Genomic DNA, 21,417 nt, shown 5'->3' on the forward strand with positions numbered 1-21,417 from the left:
GTAACTCTGTGAGGACAGAGATTTCTCTCCAGACTTCCTGGATTGCTGTTATCCCTTGTATATAATTATATGAAAGGATTTCAATATTTACTGGATTATTAGGCTAAAAATTAATGGTTCCAGGGTCACATTCTAGGCATACTTCTTATCTTTATCACAGTTGTTCAGTTGCTAAGTCATGTCTGACTCTTCAACGCCATGGACTTCAGCACACCTGTTTTCCTTTTCCTTCAGTATCTCCTAGAGTTTGCTCAAATTCATGTCCATTGAGTCGGTGATGCCATTCAACCATCTCATCCTCTGTTGCCCCCTTCTCCTGCCCTCAATCTTGCCCAGCATCAGGTCTCTTCCAGTGAGTCAGCTCTTCACATCAAGTGGTTGAAATATTGGAGCTTCAGCTTCAGTATCAGTCTTTCCAATGAATATTCAGGATTGATTTCCTTTAGGATTGACTGGTTTGATCTCCTTGCTGTCCAAGGAACTCTCAAGAGTCTTCCCCAGCACCACAATTCAAAAGCATCAGTTCTTTTTCCTGTAGTTCAGTCGCTCAGTTGTGTCCTACTCTTTGCGACCCCGTGGACTGCAGCATGCCAGGCCTCCCTGTTCATCACCAACTCCCTGAGTTTACTCAAACTCATGTCCATCGAGTTGGGTAAGAGCGTTAATAAGTAAACTATTGGGAGGGTACTGGCAAACTGTAAGAGAATCTGATTTGGAGTGTTTAGGAATGAATACACGAAAGAAAATTTGGACAGACAATACTGATAAATTTGGTTAGATAAAGTCATTAAAACAAAGCAATGGTGATAAAATTGCTTGTGGAGGACAGACTCTGTGTCTGGGAGGAGGTTCCATTGATGCTTTGCGAACACAATTTGTGAATGACAAATTGATGGTGCAGGTCATAGTAAGGCAATAGCAACTAGGAGGACCCATCTAGAGACTAATGCAATAGTGACACAAGAGGACATTAGTAGAATAAGAGCTGATAAGGAACAGAGGAATGGGCAGGTAGGCTAGAAAAGAATCAGGATACTCAGTGCCATTCTCCTCAGGTATTTCTAAGGAAAATGAAGGTGAAACAGGCAAGGAGGAGAGAGACATCTTAAGACAGAGCAATAAAGAGATGTGTAGTAGTGAAGTATACAGGAAACAGAGAGGAGAGTAAGACATTTGATAAAGGAGAGGGATTTGGGGGTAGAGGATGAATTGGAAGATTGGGATTGACATATATACACCATTGATTCTATGTGAAAAATAGATAATTAGTGAGAACCTACTGTATAGCATGGGGAACTCTGCTCAATACTCTGTGGTGACCTAAATGGGAAGGAAATCAAAAAAAGAGGATATATGTACATGTACAGCTGATTCACTTTGCTATACAGTAGAAACTAATACAACATTGTAAAGCAACTATACTCCAATAAAAACTTAGAAAAAAAGAAAGAGGGATTTGCTTGCACTTTGGAAAGCGATAGAAGTTCTCTTTTTCAACAAGTGTGGCTTTGTGGTTTTCTGACCATCTCCCAGCAACCCTACCAAAAGAGAACCCACAGGGCAAACTCTCAGAATGGGCTACTATGGATCTAAAGGAGGACTGAGAATAAAAGGAAGGGGGAAAATTCAGGAAATTTTTTAAGAATAATTGATTTGTACCAATTCTTCCTCTTATTCTTCCAGGTTGATGGGGAAGGAGAGATGACTTTTTCATTTAATAAGTACCTATTAAGAAGTTATTATATATTGCACTCTGTTCATTAAAGCACAAAATCTTTCTAGATCCTGCAAGGTGATACTAGTATCATGATCTTCATTTTATGGCTGGGGAAATTGTTAACTAAATTGTCTAAGATCACAGAGTCAGTGAATGACAGAGCTAGGACTGGAATCTGGGTAGACCAGCTCCAGAGAGTAAGTTCTAACCATTACAATATGTGTCCTTTCTAGCTGTCCCAGGTATCTGCTAGACAATTAAAAAAAAAAAAAATCCAATACCAGTATTGCTGTCATTTAGTTCTTTTAACAACATTCCCTGGTGTAGGTTATTGCTTCTAACAACCAGTGTGAAGGGTCCTAGATCAAAGAACAATCTAAGACAAGATATAGGTTCAGTTCAGTTCAGTCTCTCAGTCGTGTCCAACTCTTCGCGACCCCATGAATCGCAGCACGGCAGGCCTCCCGGTCCATCACCAACTCCCGGAGTTCACTCAGACTCACGTCCATCAAGTCAGTGATGCCATCCAGCCATCTCATCCTCTGTTGTCCCCTTCTCCTCCTGCCCCCAATCCCTCCCAGCATCAGAGTCTTTTCCAGTGAGTCAACTCTTCGCATGAGGTGGCCAAAGTACTGGAGTTTCAGCTTCAGCATCATTCCTTCCAAAGAAATCCCAGGGCTGATCTTCTTCAGAATGGACTGGTTGGATCTCCTTGCAGTCTAAGGGACTCGCAAGAGTCTTCTCCAACACCACAGTTCAAAAGCATCAATTCTTCGACGCTCAGCCTTCTTCACAGTCCAACTCTCACATCCATACATGACCACAGGAAAAACCATAGCCTTGACTAGACGGACCTTTGTTGGCAACGTAATGTCTCTGCTTTTGAATATGCTCTCTAGGTTGGTCATAACTTTCCTTCCAAGGAGTAAGCGTCTTTTAATTTCACGGCTGCAGTCACCATCTGCAGTGATTTTGGAGCCCCAAAAAATAAAGTCTGACACTGTTTCCACTGTTTCCCCTTTGATTTCCCATGAAGTGATGGGACTGGATGCCATGATCTTCGTTTTCTGAATGTTGAGCTTTAAGCCAACTTTTTCACTCTCCTCTTTCACTTTCATCAAGAGGCTTTTAGTTCCTCTTCACTTTCTGCCATAAGGGTGGTGTCATCTGTGTATCTGAGGTTATTGATATTTCTCCCAGAAATCTTGATTCCAGCTTGTGCTTCTTCCAGTCCACTGTTTCTCATGATGTATTCTGCATAGAAGTTAAATAAGCAGGGTGACAACATACAGTCTTGACAAACTCCTTTTCCTATTTGGAACCAGTCTGTTGTTCCATGTCCAGTTCTAACTGTTGCTTCCTGACCTGCATACAGATTTCTCAAGAGGCAGATCAGGTGGTCTGGTATTCCCATCTCTTTCAGAATTTTCCACAGTTTATTGTGATCCACACAGTCAAAGGCTTTGGCATAGTCAATAAAGCAGAAATAGATGTTTTTCTGGAACTCTCTTGCTTTTTCCATGATCCAGCAGATATAGGTTAGGAGAATTCAAAGAATATTCAGGTAATGCTGATACTGAAAAATGTGATTCCTTTAGTCATTTTATTTAATTTTTTTTGCCATGCCCTGATGTGCAGCTTGTGGGATCTTGGTTCCCAGACCTGGCATTGAAAACATCAAGTCCTAACCACTGGACCACCAGGGAATTCTCTAAATATGATTTCTTTTTGAATTGGCAATTAGCTTCCCCAAATTTAACTGTCTTCCATTTCCTGAGGATAAAATCTTTGGAGACATTGGGGAAGAAAGCTAATCTGACCCATTTTTTCAAACAGCAAGACTTTGGGGGATTTCACTGAATTACTGGTAAATACCCTCTGCTTCCTGCCCTTATTAAGCTCACAGGCCACTGGGGCTAGGTGGGGGCAGGGATGGCTAGCTACCGCCAAGAGGGTCACCATCAGTTTCTTTCCTCTCCATATACATAGTGACACTGTATCATTGAGAGGTGCAGTTCTATTCTTCTCTTGAATCTGGACTTGCCTAGAATGCTCTGACCCACAGAGTATAGCAGAATGACTCTACATGATGCTGGGCTTGGCCTACAGAGGACTGATATCTTCTGTCTTGGACTCTTAAGAGTCTTCAGCTACCATGGAAGATGTTTGTATTAGTGTGCTCTGGTTTCTGTAACAAAACATCAGCCTGTGTGGTTCAAACAACAGAAATTAATTTTTTCAGTATATTTTCTGGAGAGTGTAAGTCCAAGGTCAAGGTGTGAGCAAGGGTGATTTCTCCTAAGGTCCCTCTCCTTGGCTTGCAAGCAGTCGCCTTCTGGTTCTCACACAGCCTTTCCTCTGGTGCTCACTTTTCTAATGGTGTGTTTTGTTGTTTTTTGATTGAGTTAAGTGGCTTTATTAGAGAAAGCCAGGATTACAAAGGACTTGAGAGTTGGCCTTGGGGCCTTTCTTCTTGCCAAAGGTGGGCAAAATATTGACAAAGCTCTGGTTATACTGCATATACTTCTTGGCCCAGCCCCATCTTCTTTTTCTCCTGTTTGGCCACTTTGGGATTCTGACCCAGCATCAGCAGGGACCACGGACTTCACCTGTATGCATGTGGCCAGCTACTTGTTGGGTGCTCAGAACCTCCACCCCACACTGGCCCAGGGTAGCCTCATCCTCTAGGGGCATCCCTGCCAGGGGCACGACTTGAGTGATGTCCTTGAGGGAGGCTACACGAACTTAGATGGATGACCGTCTCCTGGCCTGCCAATGCAGAAGATGTGAATTCTTGCCTGGAAGATCCCATGGACAGAGGAAGCTGGCGGGCTGGTCCATGCGGTCACAAAGAGTCAGATATGACTTAGAGACTAAACAACCACAACTCCTGGCCTGTCACCTCCAGTGTGTGTAGCTATTGACCAAGGACAAAGAACTGCAAGTCGGTGACTAAACCGTAGCCACGGTTTAGTAGCCACGGTTTAGTCACCGACTTGCAGTTCTTTGTCCTTGAAAAGGAGAGAAGCGAAAAGCAAGGGAGAAAAGGAAAGATATAAGCATCTGAATGCAGAGTTCCAAAGAATAGCAAGAAGAGATAAGAAAGCCTTCTTCAGCAATCAATGCAAAGAAATAGAGGAAAACAACAGAATGGGAAAGACTAGGGATCTCTACAAGAAAATGAGAGATACCAAAGGAACATTTCATGCAAAGATGAGCTCGATAAAGGACAGAAATGGTATGGACCTAACAGAAGTAGAAGATATTCAGAAGAGATGGCAAGAATACACAGAAGAACTGTACAAAAAAGATCATCACGACCCAGATGATCACAATGGTGTGATCACTCACCTAGAGCCAGACATCCTGGAATGTGAAGTCAGGTGGGCCTTAGAAAGCATCACTATGAACAAAGCTAGTGGAGGTGATAGAATTCCAGTTGAACTGTTCCAAATCCTGAAAGATAATGCTGTGAAAGTGCTGCACTCAATATGCCAGCAAATTTGGAAAACTCAGCAGTGGCCACAGGACTGGAAAAGGTCTGTTTTCATTCCAATCCCAAAGAAAGGCAATGCCAAAGAATGCTCAAACTACCGCACAAGTGCACTCATCTCACACGCTAGTAAAGTAATGCTCAAAATTCTCCAAGCCAGGCTTCAGCAATATGTGAACCGTGAACTTCCTGATGTTCAAGCTGGTTTTAGAAAAGGCAGAGGAACCAGAGATCAAATTGCCAACATCCGCTGGATCATGGAAAAAGCAAGAGAGTTCCAGAAAAACATCTATTTCTGCTTTATTGACTATGCCAAAGCCTTTGACTGTGTGGATCACAATAAACTGTGGAAAATTCTGAAAGAGATGGGAATACCAGACCACCTGATCTGCCTCTTGAGAAATCTGTATGCAGGTCATGAAGCAACAGTTAGAACTGGACATGGAACAACAGACTGGTTCCAAATAGGAAAAGGAGTTTGTCAAGACTGTATGTTGTCACCCTGTTTATTTAACTTCTATGCAGAGTACATCATGAGAAACGCTGGACTGGAAGAAACACAAGCTGGAATCAAGATTGCCGGGAGAAATATCAATAACCTCAGATACACAGATGACACCACCCTTATGGCAGAAAGTGAAGAGGAACTAAAAAGCCTCTTGATGAAAGTGAAAGAGGAGAGTGAAAAAGTTGGCTTAAAGCTCAACATTCAGAAAATGAAGATGATGGCATCCGGTCCCACCACTTCATGGGGAAACAGTGAAAACAGTGTCAGACTTTATTTTTCTGGGCTCCAAAATCACTACAGATGGTGACTGCAGCCGTGAAATTAAAAGACGCTTACTCCTTGGAAGGAAAGTTATGACCAACCTAGAGAGCATATTCAAAAGCAGAGACATTACGTTGCCAACAAAGGTCCGTCTAGTCAAGGCTATGGTTTTTCCTGTGGTCATGTATGGATGTGAGAGTTGGACTGTGAAGAAGGCTGAGCTCCCAAGAATGGATGCTTTTGAACTGTGGTGTTGGAGAAGACTCTTGCGAGTCCCTTAGACTGCAAGGAGATCCAACCAGTCCATTCTGAAGGAGATCAGCCCTGGGATTTCTTTGGAAGGAATGATGCTGAAGCTGAAACTCCAGTACTTTGGCCACCTCATGCGAAGAGTTGACTCATTGGAAAAGACTCTGATGCTGGAAGGTATTGGGAGCAGGAGGAGAAGGGGACGACAGAGGATGAGATGGCTGGATGGCATCACTGACTCGATGGACGTGAGTCTGAGTGAACTCCGGGAGTTGGTGATGGACAGGGAGGTTTGGAGTGCTGCGATTCATGGGGTCGCAAAGAGTCGGACACGGCTGAGCGACTGATCTGATCTGATCTGACTGCTGCTACCAAGAAGATGGAGCCGAGAAAGAGCTTTATTAACCAAAGTTTTTAGGTTTGATGGATTCCACTTTATCAACTTTTTTTTTTCTTTTTGGTTACTACTTCCTGTTTTTGGTTACTGCTTTCTGAAACTCACAACCACATCCAGTCTTCATGCTCAAGGTCTGTAAAACCCACTCACCTGGCCCCTTTCTGGTCTATACTAACTCACCAGTTTTCTCCCCAGGTCTACACGGGCTCCGTCACTACTTCCTCGTTGAATTCCCGCCAGTTCGGTTGGTTTGCCAGGAACCTTCTCGCGAATAGAGCCCGCACTCTGCGTCCTTTCTGGGAACGAGTAAATGGAGTTCGCTCCTGTCCAGTCGGGGATCGGTCCCAGGTCATTAGGATCTTTGAGTTTAAACATCCTGGGGTTACAGAGGGAAGGCGAGGGAAGAAACGTCAAACCATACTCGGGATTCAGAGGTTCAGAGTTGCTGACTCTACTGAGAAAGAAGGTTTGGTTAATTTACAAGGATTCCCATTTTTCCGGAGAAACCTTAAACTACAAAAGAATTGAACAGCTCGTGAGGAATGCAGGTCCAGCGAATCTGAAGGTTTTGTTTGTTTACCCAAGAGAGCCAACCTGTCAGGATGGCCGAGTGGTCTAAGGCGCCAGACTCAAGCTCACACAAGCTTCCTCTGATAGAGGTTTCTGGTCCCCGAATGGGGGCGTGGGTTCGAATCCCACTTCTGACAGACTTTTTTTTTCTCTCTCCTTATCACAAACACTTTCTCAGCCATTGCATTCGTTCTTCTTTCTACTTTCCCCGCCTTTCAGCCCTAACGACTGACCCCTAATGAGGTCCGACCCCTTTCTTTTCCGTTGCTACTTATCATGGATCCCGTTTTTCTCTGTGCTCCGATTTGTCATGAAAGGCGCTTTTCACCGAACGCTTATTAACCTAGGGGCGTCCTGGCAGAAAAAGGAGCCTGATGGAAACGGAAAGACATGTACACAGACTCGGTGATTACAGACTGTCCTGAGCTCGCGGGCTCTTGGGATCGTAGTCTCACGCCCTTTCTCACTGGCCGAACGTATCAAAAATTAAAAGTGCAGAAATTGAAAGTAGCTTGGTTCACTCTGTTAAGGGATTGGAATGTGAAAAGAAAAGAAGCAGGGAAGGTTCCACCGAGATTTGAACTCGGATCGCTGGATTCAGAGTCCAGAGTGCTAACCATTACACCATGGAACCGCTCTTGTTGAAGAGTTGATACACTGTCCATCTGATATCTCTTTGTGCTCTTTTTTTTTTTTTTTTTTTTTCCCCCTTTCCCATTGAGGTATAGTTGACTTATAATGTTCGTTTCAGGTACACAGCATAGTGATCCAAAATTTTTATAGACTGCACTTCATTTAAAATTATTCTATCCCTGTGCTTTTTATTATTTATTTTTACCAACAGAGATGTATAAAAAACAATTTAAAATGAAACTTGCCACTTTAACCTAAAGCTCTGCTCTTCTTCCTAATTGATTTTTTCTTCTTTTTTAATTTACGGGGGCTTTTTTTTTTTTTAAGAGGGATGGAAAATCTGGCACTTTTAAGGCGAAGGGTGATAGAGAGGCCAAACACAAGGGTGGGAGGTTGTGGGAGGTTGTTGGGAGGGTAAACCTTCCCTGGTTGTTTTCCCTGAGACTTCTTCCCATATTTCTTTCCTTTGATGTGTGGGTAAGGGCAGGATCCTTATCTGAGAAAACGGTTACTTCTGGCGGTTTTGATTTTGCCTTTATTTCCGACATATGCAAAAGCAAAGTGGATTTCCATCTTGCCCTTCAAAAGGGAAAAAAGAAAAATTAACATATATGTATTTTTTCTACAGCTTCGCTTTTCATTCTAGCATACCTGCAGATGCCTCCAGAGCAACCTCAAAGTTTCTTGGTGCTTCCTGCTTAGGTGTAATTATGGATTTGCCATTTTAAAATCTGTCCTTTCGCTCTGAGATGCCTTAAGTACAGGACAGGTTCTCACCTCTCTTTGACACCTGATGGTTCTGGTACACAGTATTAATAGAAACTTAATCTATGGCTTGTTGCATGCTGCTGCTGCTGCTGCTGCTAAATCGCTTCAGTCGTGTCCGACTCTATGTGACCCTATAGACGGCAGCCCACCAGGCTCCTCTGTCCCTGGGATTCTCCAGGCAAGAATATTGGAGTGGGTTGCTGTTTCCTTCTCCAATGCATGCATGCATGCTAAGTCGCTTCAGCCGTGTCCGACTCTGTGTGAACCTATGGACAGCAGCCCACCAGGCTCCTCCGTCCACAGGATTCTCTAAGGCAAGAATACTGGAGTGGGTTGCCATTTCTTTCTCCGCTTGCTGCATGAACACATAGATTAAAGGATGAATCAATGAATGCATGCATGAATTAAAGAAGGAGTGAATAAATAGCCCAGAGTCGGACTTTTTTGGAGGGGTGTCTTTTTCCTTCTCGCCACAGGCTAAATCTGACAAGTCTAAAGGACATAATTGTGGCTTTTTGCCAAGTGGAGGGTTCCTTTCCAGGTTCTAGCTCCCAGGTACGACATTCCAGTAGCCATGAAATGAAATGAAATGAAATGAAGTCGCTCAGTCGTGTCCGACTCTTTGCGATCCCATGGACTGTAGCCATAGGGCCCCACAAACGTGTCCTGGAGTGTGGATGGCCAAGAGAGGATGTCATAGTGCTGGGCATGGTCATTTATTTCTCTAAATTTTCATTTTATTGACATAGCATGATTATTTATCTAGTAATTGTTAAGAACAACATATAATAAAGAGATCATATATGTAGCATCACTGGAAAAAATACTCAGTATAAATTACTACTTTAGTCAGTCTAAATATTAATTACTGACCCTACATTCTTCATGGACCTCTGGTAATCTTCTAAGAATGAATTGCTTATGAATTCCTGAATCATTTTTCTGCCATTCATCTTTTTGCTGGATTTACAACCGAGCAAGTTGCCTGTCACAAAACACATGCTCAGTAAATATGGATTGAAGTGAATATATCTTTGGGGAGGTAGAGAGGGCAACAATGAAATTCAAAGACTTTGCCCAGGTCACTATACAGTTCTCCTAAGTTCTTCCCTCCATGCACATCAACTCTCTATTCTATTATATCTGTTGGTTTTAAAATTAAACCAGAACCTCAAAAGCCTACTCTTCAGCGATATCCTTTAAATTGTCCTCTGAGGCTAGACAAGGCAAAAAGGGGGCATAAATCAATGTTTTTTCAACCTTAGCACATTTTTTATCTCAGGGAAGGATAGTGGTTATGGAGCTGGAAGATAGGGCATCTGGCCATGCTGCTGCTGCTAAGTCACTTTAGTCATGTCCGACTCTGTGCGACCCCATAGACGGCAGCCCACCAGGCTCCCCCATCCCTGGGATTCTCCAGGCAAGAACACTGGAGTGGGTTGCCATTTCCTTCTCCAATGCATGAAAGTGGAAAGTGAAAGTGAAGTCGCTCAGTCGTGTCCAACTCTTCGCGCCCCCATGGACTGCAGCCTACCAGGCTCCTCCCTCCATGGGATTTTCCAGGCAAAATTACTGGAGTGGGGTGCCATCACCTTCTCCGATCTGGCCATGGGTTGGTTTATTTATTCATGAGTTTGGAGTTCAGAAGATTGCTCTTTTCCCTTGGAATCATCCATGGTTGGTTCACAAGGTGAATGTGAACCTCATATCGCAAGGTGAATGTCAACAAAAACCACTGAGGGGAATGTCTAGGGGAAGAAAGGACTGGGTCCAACAATCCAGAAACAATCTGTTCCCTCATAATCTGAGCAAGAACGGTTTACACTTACCTGGTAGCAGAGCTGAATCCAAAAAGAGCAAGTCAGTGTGGCTAAATCAGTGGTCAAGAACCAAGTTCAGCTGGAGTGTCCTGTAGAAATGGGGCTTTAGAACACATGACCCTACCTCAAACTGAAGATCTCAAGGTCTTCCTGGCGCCACAGCTCTATATACCTTACTCACTTCACAAATGAGGAAGATATTCTTTCATGTATTTATTTATTCATTACTACTTACCAGAAATATGTTTAGTTTTCATGATGTGGAGAAGTGAGAAATATGGTTCTATACCTGACAAAGCTTATGATGCATAGAGAAAAGCAGACAATTACACAAAATTTTCCAATTCCAAAAGTTATGGTAAATACTAAAATAAGTGATGGCTAGAGTGATAACAGAGCATGACCAATGCAAAACAATAGGAATACGCCATTAGTGTCAGGTAGCAATGAGGAAAACCTGCCAGAGGAAGGGATGGCTGAGCTGAGGCCTGCTACAAGCTCCCCAGCTTGTTCCATTTCTTCTTTGCCTTATTTATCAGATTGGGCTTTAAAAAATTTTTAAGTTACAGACTTGTGAATTCACCTATTGGACTTATAAAATAAATATCCACTCAATCTAACAACTCAAACAAGTGTCTAAAGTACAGTTTATAATCTCCCTGTCCTCTAACACTGTTACCACTGGAAACAATTTGAAGTATGTCCTTCTATACATTGTCTTGAGGTAATGTTCTTTGTCTTGGTAACTATATATTACAATGTCATTCATAGTTTCGTTGTTGGATTCTTTACCAGTGGAAATTGTGCATTCTTGTGGCCATTATCGGAGAAGGCAATGGCACCCTACTCCAGTACTCTAGCCTGGAAAATCCCATGGATGGAGGAGCCTGGTAGGCTGCAGTCCATGGGGTCGCTAGGAGTCGGACACGACTGAGCGACTTCACTTTCACTTTCCACTTTCCTGCATTGGAGAAGGAAATGGCAACCCACTCCAGTGTTTTTACCTGGAGAATCCCAGGGACGGGGCAGCCTGGTGGGCTGCCGTCTATGGGGTCGCACAGAGTCGGACACGACTGAAGCGACTTAGCAGCAGCAGCAGCAGTGGCCATTATGCCTCTATTGCTTGTCTTCTCTCCTAGGCACCAGGGCAGGGACTTTCTTCCTTGTTCCCATCCAGGTGCTCAGTGCCTAATTGTGATTCTGGAGAGAGATCAAGGGAGGCTTCCAGGAGACAGCAACTACCGAGCTGAAGGGTAAGAAACTTTGAGGGCAGGGGGAATTGCTTGGAGCAGAGACCGAGGGCGCCCAACAGAAGACGCAGAGACACCTGCTGAGTGGGGAAAGCGCCTCGATTTAGTGTGAGGTGAAGGGCAGCGGAGTGTAAGAAGAACCCCCACATCTCAGATCAGCATAAATAGGATTTAAAATGTGAAATGAGAAGGCTGCAGTGATGCTGAGAACTGCGGCTGGGCAGGGTCTGTCTCCAGTTGCAAATGGATTCAGGGGGACTGACCGCCGTTCATCAGTCCACCATATATGGAATAATGCATCCATAATAACTACTACTGCATTTACGGGGCCTAAGTAAGTACTTAGGAGGTGGTACACAGTAGGATCTGATTTTTTCTTTTTTTACACAAAAGAATGAATTAAAGAGAGTCTGTTATGTGTTCTATACTGCTGGGTGATGAAAATACGAGGGAGTAAATACCATGCACAGTAGATGCTCAGTAACTTTTTGTTCATTGGAATAATCAGTTGAAGGTTTATCATGAGGTGGACACTGTTTCGGGGGCAGTGCCTATAGCTGTCATCTGTCTCTGGTCTCTAGGAAAACAGATGTTGTAGGAGGAGAGGAACCTACCTGACGTTGGAGCCTGTGAGAATTGTTGTGTGAGTTGGACTTGGAATGCCTAGACAAGCTTGAGGTGCAAAAGGACTCTGGCAGCGGTGGGATTCGAACCCACGCCCCCGAAGAGACTGGAGCCTTAATCCAGCGCCTTAGACCGCTCGGCCACGCTACCTCCTATGAACCCTGCTTTTATGTGCGTATCATCTGACCCAAATTGCTACCTATTTCAGGTCCTTTTCCTCTCTCTCGCCCCGCCACGCCCTCGCCACTCTGCACTGTCCCCGGGGCCCTTCCTCCAGCGTTCCCCTCCCCACTCCCACCACAGCCCGAGAACCCCCTGACCCCTGACACTTTACTTTCTCATGGCTCCCAGGTTCATCTTGAATGGTGACGCCGCAGGTGGCGCGGGAAGAGGCACCTGCCCCATCTGTCACCAATATAGGAAAAAAGAGTCACGCAGACTGAGAGTTCCAGTGAATGCTATGGGCTCCAGATCCACTTGGATTCCGGAGTAAGCCCTCGGACTACAGGAGTGAGCAAGTCCGGGAGTTTTGTTTGAGCCTGGAGAAAGGCTGACAAAAAAAGAGGAAAGAATCACGAGGGTCCCGCCTTTCCCGCCCTCCTTCATCATCTCAAGAGACCAAACTCCTCCACGGAACCTCATGAGGGAGGCAGAGAGTGCAGTCCTTGCTATTGAAGTCCTGTTTGCTTTTCAGAAGGTAGCGCATCTCCACAGGTCCTGGTTATAGCAAACAGAACTTCTGCAAAGTCCAGATTCAGTTGCCCTCACCGCCCCTAAGTCTTCGCAGGACAGTTTTCAGGGGAAACGAGCTGGGCTGAGTGGCTCTGCCTTCCAGACTTTGGATATTTTAGACGCGAATTAAACCATAGTTCCATCTTCTTTTGAGGCATTGTGATTCCGAGAATTTTTTTCTTGCAATAAAGTTGGTAGACCTTTTGTTGAAGGGGGCGGTACAGTTGCCTCCTTAGCGCAGTAGGCAGCGCGTCAGTCTCATAATCTGAAGGTCCTGAGTTCGAACCTCAGAGGGGGCAGCGTGTAGTTTTACTTTTCTGTTTTGTTTTCTTCTCCTTCTGTAGGTCTTAAAAAAATAAACACAAAACCGAGGAAATTTGCTTTGATGAAACCGAACGGGTAATTGTTCTTTTACAGAACCGTGTAATATTCAGACACAAAATAGTAATTTTCAGTAGGATTACCCCAAAATTCTTGTTCCAGTTGTAGACCTTGACTGATAACATATGGGTTGAAGGATACCACACTGTATACAACAGAAGATGCTCCTGATCTCATGCAGTTTATTTGCTATGTTTGAGTGGGACAGGGCAGACAAGACAACTCTGGATTTTTAACAGCAACCTCAGGAGATCCGATCTGAATGCAATCAGCTGAACAAGTTTTTTGAATCCTTCAGCACATATGCAGTTATCTCATGTTGACAATTGTGGAGAAGGTCACTTCCTTCCAATATTCTGATCACTCAGAGCTTGCCTGCTGCTGCTGGTGGCAGAACCCTCAGGTATCCACAAGGCAGATCAAAAGCAGAGCAAACACTTTATGCTTTCCAGAGAATTTGCAAAAGATTCAAAGTGCCCTTTCCTATTCTCTTTCATTTCTGCCTCTCCCAGTAAAGTGCTTATTAGGGCAATGAGTTACAGAGAGAAATGATTTTGACACTTCTTCCTCTCTAGGTCCCAAGGAAGAGTCTGGGCCCAAGTGTTCCCAGTACTGCCATTCCCCAGCACTGCCACATAGCCAGTCAGTAGGCCAAGTCTATCATCTCTTGTCCCATGCTGCCACATTCTTTATGTGAAACCAGTATGCTCTATTTGAAATTATCTCTGACCATGTTGTTCTTCCCTGCTTAAAATCCCCAATGACTTTATATTGCTGCAAGAATGAAGTCTGGATGATGCATTCCTAGCCATAACCTCTGAGCCTGTCAGTCTCTGTTTTGTCTCTGTCTTTCTGTTCAACTTGCCCCCACTTTTATCAATACTGTCCCAAGAAGAGATCTGCTCATAAGTACAACAGGCCTTCATTAAGTTCTCAAAGTGTTCTGCTCTTTTCACTTCCTGGAATGTGGGAGCCACATTTTTGTCTAGTTTATTACTATCAACTTTACAGTACAAAGCCTTTGACTCTCAGTTTAAACATTGTCTTCTGGGAAAATTCTTCTCTGAGCCCTGGAAGAGGTCACCTCCCCTTATAATCCACTGTCTTGGAGATCTGGAGAGGGGGTGTACTTTACTGTGCAGACTTTTAATTTTCTACCTCTATCCTTTATCCTAACTCAAGTCTAGTAATGTTTTTCTTTTTATCTTATTACAGTGAAGTTGTGTAGACCACCTCAAATCTATTTTGAATAGTGGCATGAATAAATACATAATTGGAAATGTATCTCCTATCATCATGTTAAACGCAATCTTTGAGGAAGAAATTTCTGTTGCAGGATTTGAGGGAGGAAAGTGGATGAGAGATTAAGTAATTTGCCTAAGGTAGCACGACCAAATGATTAAATATGATGTTCTAATTCATGTAGTTTACAATAAAAAGAATAATGATGATAACACTTACCTTTCACCGAACCATTAGCAAATCCCAGACACTATTCCAAGAGTTTACTTGTATTACTTCATTCAATTTGGAAACTCAGGTCATGAGATTATATGTTTGTTTCTCTACACATCTCAGTAACCTGTACTTTTTCTTAAGCACATTTATCACAGTAACCAAACATTTATTATGTAATTCGTCATTTAAAAGGCTGACTCCCTTCTAAAGAGTAAAAACTCCACTAGGGCAGAGGTGGTGGCCTTCCACTCTATAAGCCGAGGGCAAAGCTGAGCTGCTTGCTCAAAATAAGTTCTTAAAGCCTACTTATTGAAGGCTTTTTTTGTGCTAGGCATTCTTAAGGGCTAGGGGGAGACTTGGAGCTCAAATTTCGAAGATGAAGGACAAGATGGACCAGGTGACATCTCTAGTTATATACAACATTTAGAAGAAGTTGGTTACTATCACTCAGGTATGAGAATTATTTTTTTCTCATGACCTGGGGGCAGAAGTAGTTGTGAGCCCTATTTAAGGCTGCAAAAATAGATTTAGGAATAAAGATAAAGGAATATGGACAAAATTAAACTTTGTACTTTAAAGTCCGTGTACTTTACTTTTTTTCACGTTAGGATATTTAGGAAACAAGCTACCCGTAAGGGAGCCCGGATAGCTCAGTCGGTAGAGCATCAGACTTTTAATCTGAGGGTCCAGGGTTCAAGTCCCTGTTCGGGCGCTTTCCTAGGCTTTTGGTATCCAGCTCTGACTCCGCCTCCGCGAGTATTTCCGCAGAGGAAAAGTGTAAGTGACTCTCAAGCAAACGCTGAGCTGAATATATGGGATCTCTACATCAGAACGGTCGCAGCTAACGTTTAAGAATGAATCTTAGGGTACATGGCCTTGTACCAGAACAAAAGAATTTCCTAAAAGTGAGTTGGTTGATAATGGATGGCTGAGAAGGCATTTCTGGACTGCAAAGCTCCGTAAGGGTAAAAAGAATATCTACCTGATAATGTGGCTGTATTTAGAAAAACATCATAATAGGATCGGAATTCTATTGTTTTGAGGGGCTTGGCTTGACTATTTCGGTGGTGAGTGCACTGGACCATCCTTGCCTGATATCCTAGTCATTAATATTTTATACTTCCATTACTCTGATTACAGGTGCATAGAGCAATCTTCTAATATTGGTTGCTTTCCACTATAGAGTTTATTTTACATGAGAAAGAATATGCTAATCAAACATCAATATGGCTATATGTTCATATTCTGGCTTGGAATTTCTCTAATATTTGGCTATTGTGATCAGTCCTGCAAGTCTGAAGAAATCTGAGTGAATTAAAAAATAGCTTCTAATTCTATAAAGGAGAGGAACAGATTCAGAATAGTCGTGGCTCCAGTAAGAATCAAGATTCTCTAAGGAACTGCCTAACAGCCAGACAATCCAAACCTTTGGCCTCTCTGCAATCCGTAAGTGCATTGCTTAAACTGTAGCAGATGTAGGCTCCTGGAATCAGAGACTGAGGCTCAAGAGGACGTGGTTAAAATGTTCCCCAGTATACACCTCTTCCATTCTGCACCAGAATGAACTAAGAGAACTACACTGAAATATAGACTGTCTGAGGTCTGGATAGTTAGCAGGAGAAGCCTAAGTATTGTGCTCTCTTTTTCCAGCACAGACTAAGCCAGAGAAGTATAACTGTAGGACGAATTTCAGTAGGTAGGGCTCCTTGCGGGGATTATTGCAAAAATCCAAATTTGTTGTGTTGATTGCCTGGAGTCGCAAAGAGTCGGACACGACTGAGCGACTGAACTGAACTGAATACAGTGATAGGGAATGTTGGAAATGCTCTAGGGGTCTCAGGAATAAGACACAAAATCGAAAATGGCTCGGCAAGGCAGTTTACTTTTGCAGAAGGGAGTCCTATAGACTAAGGTCTGGAGGCAAACACAGAGTTCACTCGGTTTTTGTCCCAAAGACGCAGTTTCCCTCCTTTTGCTCCTCATAGGTTGAGGACCAGAGTTAAAATCTTTCCTGGAGGTCACCTAAGTTTTTATTGGACGACTGGTCTCCATGAGGGCCACGAGTAGCACTTGTTAAGTTCCTGATTGGAGGGTTTATATTAACTACTTTCCCCATTCTTTTAGTTCTTTGCGCATGTCCAGGATAAACCCGGCAAAATTAGCCCGCCAAAATGTTCTTATGAGGAAAGAGAATCAAGAAGTGCAAAGAACAGGATTGGCAACGAGCCTCCATTTTAGGAATCTTATTCACAAGATGGCTATATACCTTTCTGTTCAACTATTCTAAGAATGAATCACTTCTTTATTTTTTATAACTTCTCCTTTGATAGAAAAAACCTTTCTTACAGGGAATATGGCAAACACACACACAAAACAAAAACAGCAACATTTAATATGCTAATTAATTCACTGGCTTATTTGACAAGTCTTTATTGCAGAAGGGAAAGGCTACCCACTCCAGTGTTCTGGCCTAGAGAATTCCATGGACTATACAGTCCATGGGGTTGCAAAGAGTTGAACACGACTGAGCCACTTTCACTTTTATTGTTTGTCAGATACTGTGCTAGGCATTGGAAATACAAGAGTGGATGAAACACACTTTCTTATAAGGACACCAGCCACTGAATTTAAGGTACTCCCCCCACCCCCAATCCAGTATGACCTCATGTTAGTTTAACTAATTACATATGCATACATGTGTGCTAAGTTGCTTCAGTCGTGTCCAACTCTGTGCGACCCTATGGATTGTAGCCCGCCAGGCTTCTCTATGTTCTCTCCAGGCAAGATTACTGGAGTGGGTTGCTCTGCTCTCCTCCAGGGAATCTTCCCGATCCAGGGATCCAACCCTCCTTTCTTAGGTCTATGGTGTTGACAGGCGGGTTCTCTACCACTAGAGCCACCTGGCAAGCCCGATTACATCAGGCAAGCCCAAAACAACTGCAAAGACTAATTCCAATAAGGTCCTTTTCTGAGGTTTTGGGTGCGGATGTTTTTGTGGACCACTATACCGTGGGCTTCCCTGGTGGCTCAGTGGTAATGAATCCGCCTGCCATTGTAGGAGAGGCAGGTTGGATTCCTGGGTCAGGGAGATCTCCTGGATAAGGAAATGGTAACCCAGTCCAGTATTCTTGCCTGGGAAATTCCATGGACAGAGCCTGGCAGGGTACAGGCCATGAGGTCACAAAAGAGTCAGACATGATTTATCTACTAAAGAACAACAACAATTTACTGTAGTACAGGTGGGAAACCAGTTAGAACCAGATTAGATAGGGAGGCCAGGGCAAGGAGACGGCATGCATATTTGAAGAGGAAACAAAAAGCTTACTGAGAAAACTGAATATCAGATTTTAATATATCTGTACATTATTTTTTTCAATAAATTAGAGTGCACCAATAGGATACTGCTCCAAGAAGAAATAGTAATCAGAGGAATTTGGATAAGAGGTTGTCCATTGGAAAGAAATGAAGAAAACAAGTCACTACACATAAAGAGGCACATGTCTGCATATTTTTGTACTTACCAATTGGGAGGAAGATAAAGTTAAATCTTAACCTCTTCGAGGGCACTTTCAACTCAATGGCCAGTAAGCAGACTTTGACGAGAGGCTACAACTTTTTGACGCCTAAGGGCAAAAGTTAGCTGCCCCCTCTGAGGTTCGAACTCAGGACCTTCAGATTATGAGACTGACGCGCTGCCTACTGCGCTAAGGAGGCAGATGGGGACACTCGCTCATTAAATATCTTTAGCACTGGATTTTACTTTGCTTAAATTTTGGTCTTGCTGTATATTTCCCTGGCTTTAAAATTTGGAAATGAAAAGCTGTTCTGCACAAGTGCAACAGCTTCTACAACCTGCGTCAGATGGGGATTGTCGCTATTGATCTCGCTCGTTCTGAATTGATGACCTCCACTTCTCACAACCGAAGGAAAATTTCCTTAACGTCTTGCCCAGAAACCTGCACTAAAACTACACCGGCGTCCATCTCTGTGGTCTCTAGAGAAGAGGAAAACTGCCCACTTCCTCTCTCATGATTCCTCTTTCCTTCAATACTCGATTCTTCTGCATCAGTATTTTGAACACTTTTAAGTGTTTACTGTCTTCAACATTTCCTTTGACTCGGCGCCTTGGTCTCAAGCCGTCGCTCTATATCGTTTGCTCCTTCGCAGGCAAATTTCCCAGAAAGAGGTTTGTCCTCCTTTTTAAACACCTCCCCCAGTCCCATCAGTTTTTCAACGGACTACAATCTTCCTCAACCACCGCTCCTTCCAGAGGAAGTCCAAATGGGGTTCCCGGACTATGTGGCACTTGATGGTTCAAAGAGTAAGGTGTCCTTGCTGCGAACTCGTGGAAATCTGCTGGTATAAGAGTTGTAGTTACAGAAACAAGAATAGGTGAAAAGCCTGGTTTACCTGCTGTCTTGGAGAAGGAAATGGCAACCCACTCGAGTATTCTTGCCTGGGGACAGAAGTCTGACGGGCTACAGTCCATGGAGTCGCACAGAGATGGACACCACCGACGACTAACACTTTCACTTGGTTTGCAGGAAAAGTCTCGGGAAAGCCCCACCTGCAGGAAACCTCTTCTCTAGTTGAGAAAAGTCAGTGTTTTCGGGCCATTCAGAGAATGGCCATTTCGTTTGGGCTACGGACGGTTGGGGAAAGTACAAAAAATCCTATTACAACTTTATAGCCCCGGGGTTCTCCACCCCGGAAGGCTGAAAGGAACACTGATTTACCTAGATGGATGCGGCACATCTTTTTCAGCTTCTGTAGTTGCAGTCGCTGTTTCCCCCTGGCAGCTGATAAGGGCAATGGTAATTTCTGGTTCGCAACAATGGGCGGTCCATTGTTGCATCCCTCTGAGTGCTGCGGCTTAAATGTGCGAAATAAGTGATCCGTAGTCGTGGGCGTCAACAGTTTGGCTGTGTCTGTAGATTAACTGTTGTGCTTTTTGTCCAAATAGTGTTAGCTTTATGTTTAACATTGCGGATATTATGACCATATTTTCTAAGAGTCTAGATAATGAAAGTGGGAACAAACGAACTCCCGTGGAAATTCCAGCATGACCCAGATCACTGAAAAAGTCTAAATGACGGATTGAAGAACACATACAACTGGATTAGGGAGGTAAATTACAGAAGCAACTGCACAGTATGTAGAAAAGGATTTGGATTTGGGCATGGTGAAAAAGGAGGTGTGAAAGTACATGGGTAGACCGAATCTCCCAAATCTGGGTTTAGACGGGAGAGAACTTTCCAATCAGTTTTTTTTTAGTCTCCAAATGACACCAGTGCTCATTGAAAAATAGAGTTGGGTATAACACTTGAAAAGTCCTAATTCAGAGGTTGCAACCGGGAGGCAAACAAAAAGGTAAATTTCGATACCATGTATTGGTCTCTTGCAACCTGGAGTTGATTCTGTCTGATGAGCTTGCTGTCTACAATATAACAACTTCAAGTGATGTGTCAAAATACGGCAACCAAAAAATGTTTCCCTAGCTCCTACGACTTTCGCTTGAAACATAGTGTCGAAAATCGTATTCTTGATTTGTATGTAGACTTAACAAAACCGCTACATACTTAAATGATTGTTGATATCTTGCTTAACTACAAAATAGGCCTTGTTCATCTGCGGCTGCTGCTGCTAAGTGGCTTCAGTAGTGTCCGACTCTGTGCGACCCCATAGACGGCAGCCCACCAGGCTCCCCGGCCCCTGGGATTCTCCAGGCAAGAACGCTGGAGTGGGTTGCCATTTCCTTCTCCTATCTGCACAATTTGCAGAGGTGCAAATGTGAATTTTGGCAAATTCTATTTAGCCTTACCAAAGAATATGAAAAGGTCTTATCTGCTAAATGTCCTGCACTCCGTGTGCATATAGCATTGCTTTAAAAAGATTGTGGCTTGTTTACTCATGATGTTGAGGTTTTCATAGTTTATTGAAGTTTATAGTCAGTTTTATTTTCTTCAAAATGTGCAGAAGCACTTACTGAGACTTTTAACCTCATACAAATGTAATGAGATAAACTTTTTGGGCCTCCAACGTGGCTGTCATTGTTGCTGGCCATAGAAAATACGTTGAGGTTTGGCCTGCTGTAAAATCTTTATTTTCAAAGAATGAGATAAGAAGAATGTACTTCTCTAATTTGGAAATGCTTTAAGGATGGGAATAAGAAAAAGTACTATAGTAAATCAGAAATGTATATGCTCTTTCTCCAGTATTGTTTGATGTTATGTTGATCATGACAAAAACTCATACACTGAAAAAATGATTCATTTTCTGGGAAATATGACTACTTAAGAATGAAATAATAATAATAATACCAGAAAGGGGCAGCCAAATAGCAAGAAAAACAGAATTTTCTTATTTGCTAAAAGTACAATATAACTAATTTGGAATCTAAGTTTTATTTCACACATTTTAATTACTGCTATGATTATTTATCAAGATTAAGAGAACTGGAGAAGTAGCAGGTTTGGGGATGGGTAGGAAATCAAGAGACCTTTGAACATACCAAGTTTGTGATACCTTTTGAACATTCAGTGGAAATGTCAGTCAT

The 21,417-nt window shown here is 43.1% G+C and overlaps 1 long non-coding RNA gene and 6 other non-coding genes across 7 annotated transcripts; 4 read left to right on the forward strand and 3 right to left on the reverse strand.

Moving 5' to 3' along the window:
• The first annotated feature begins 7,221 nt into the window (after positions 1-7,221).
• On the forward strand, positions 7,222-7,332 carry TRNAL-CAA. Its single transcript has 2 exons — positions 7,222-7,259; positions 7,287-7,332. It is a non-coding gene; the product is annotated as a tRNA-Leu (tRNA).
• A 425-nt stretch (positions 7,333-7,757) lies between these two features.
• On the reverse strand, positions 7,758-7,829 carry TRNAQ-CUG. Its single transcript has one exon. It is a non-coding gene; the product is annotated as a tRNA-Gln (tRNA).
• A 3,676-nt stretch (positions 7,830-11,505) lies between these two features.
• Positions 11,506-13,388, forward strand: LOC112579711. The gene is made up of 3 exons (XR_003104047.3): positions 11,506-11,669; positions 12,248-12,461; positions 12,642-13,388. It is a non-coding gene; the product is annotated as an uncharacterized LOC112579711 (long non-coding RNA).
• TRNAL-AAG lies at positions 12,359-12,440 on the reverse strand. Its single transcript has one exon. It is a non-coding gene; the product is annotated as a tRNA-Leu (tRNA).
• Positions 13,249-13,321, forward strand: TRNAM-CAU. The gene has a single exon. It is a non-coding gene; the product is annotated as a tRNA-Met (tRNA).
• A 2,112-nt stretch (positions 13,389-15,500) lies between the features above and the next one.
• Positions 15,501-15,573, forward strand: TRNAK-UUU. Its single transcript has one exon. It is a non-coding gene; the product is annotated as a tRNA-Lys (tRNA).
• Positions 15,574-18,502: 2,929 nt separating this feature from the next.
• TRNAM-CAU lies at positions 18,503-18,575 on the reverse strand. Its single transcript has one exon. It is a non-coding gene; the product is annotated as a tRNA-Met (tRNA).
• Positions 18,576-21,417: the final 2,842 nt, after the last annotated feature.

The sequence above is a fragment of the Bubalus bubalis genome, chromosome 2, assembly GCF_019923935.1.
Source record: "Bubalus bubalis isolate 160015118507 breed Murrah chromosome 2, NDDB_SH_1, whole genome shotgun sequence".
NCBI lineage: Eukaryota > Metazoa > Chordata > Mammalia > Artiodactyla > Bovidae > Bubalus > Bubalus bubalis.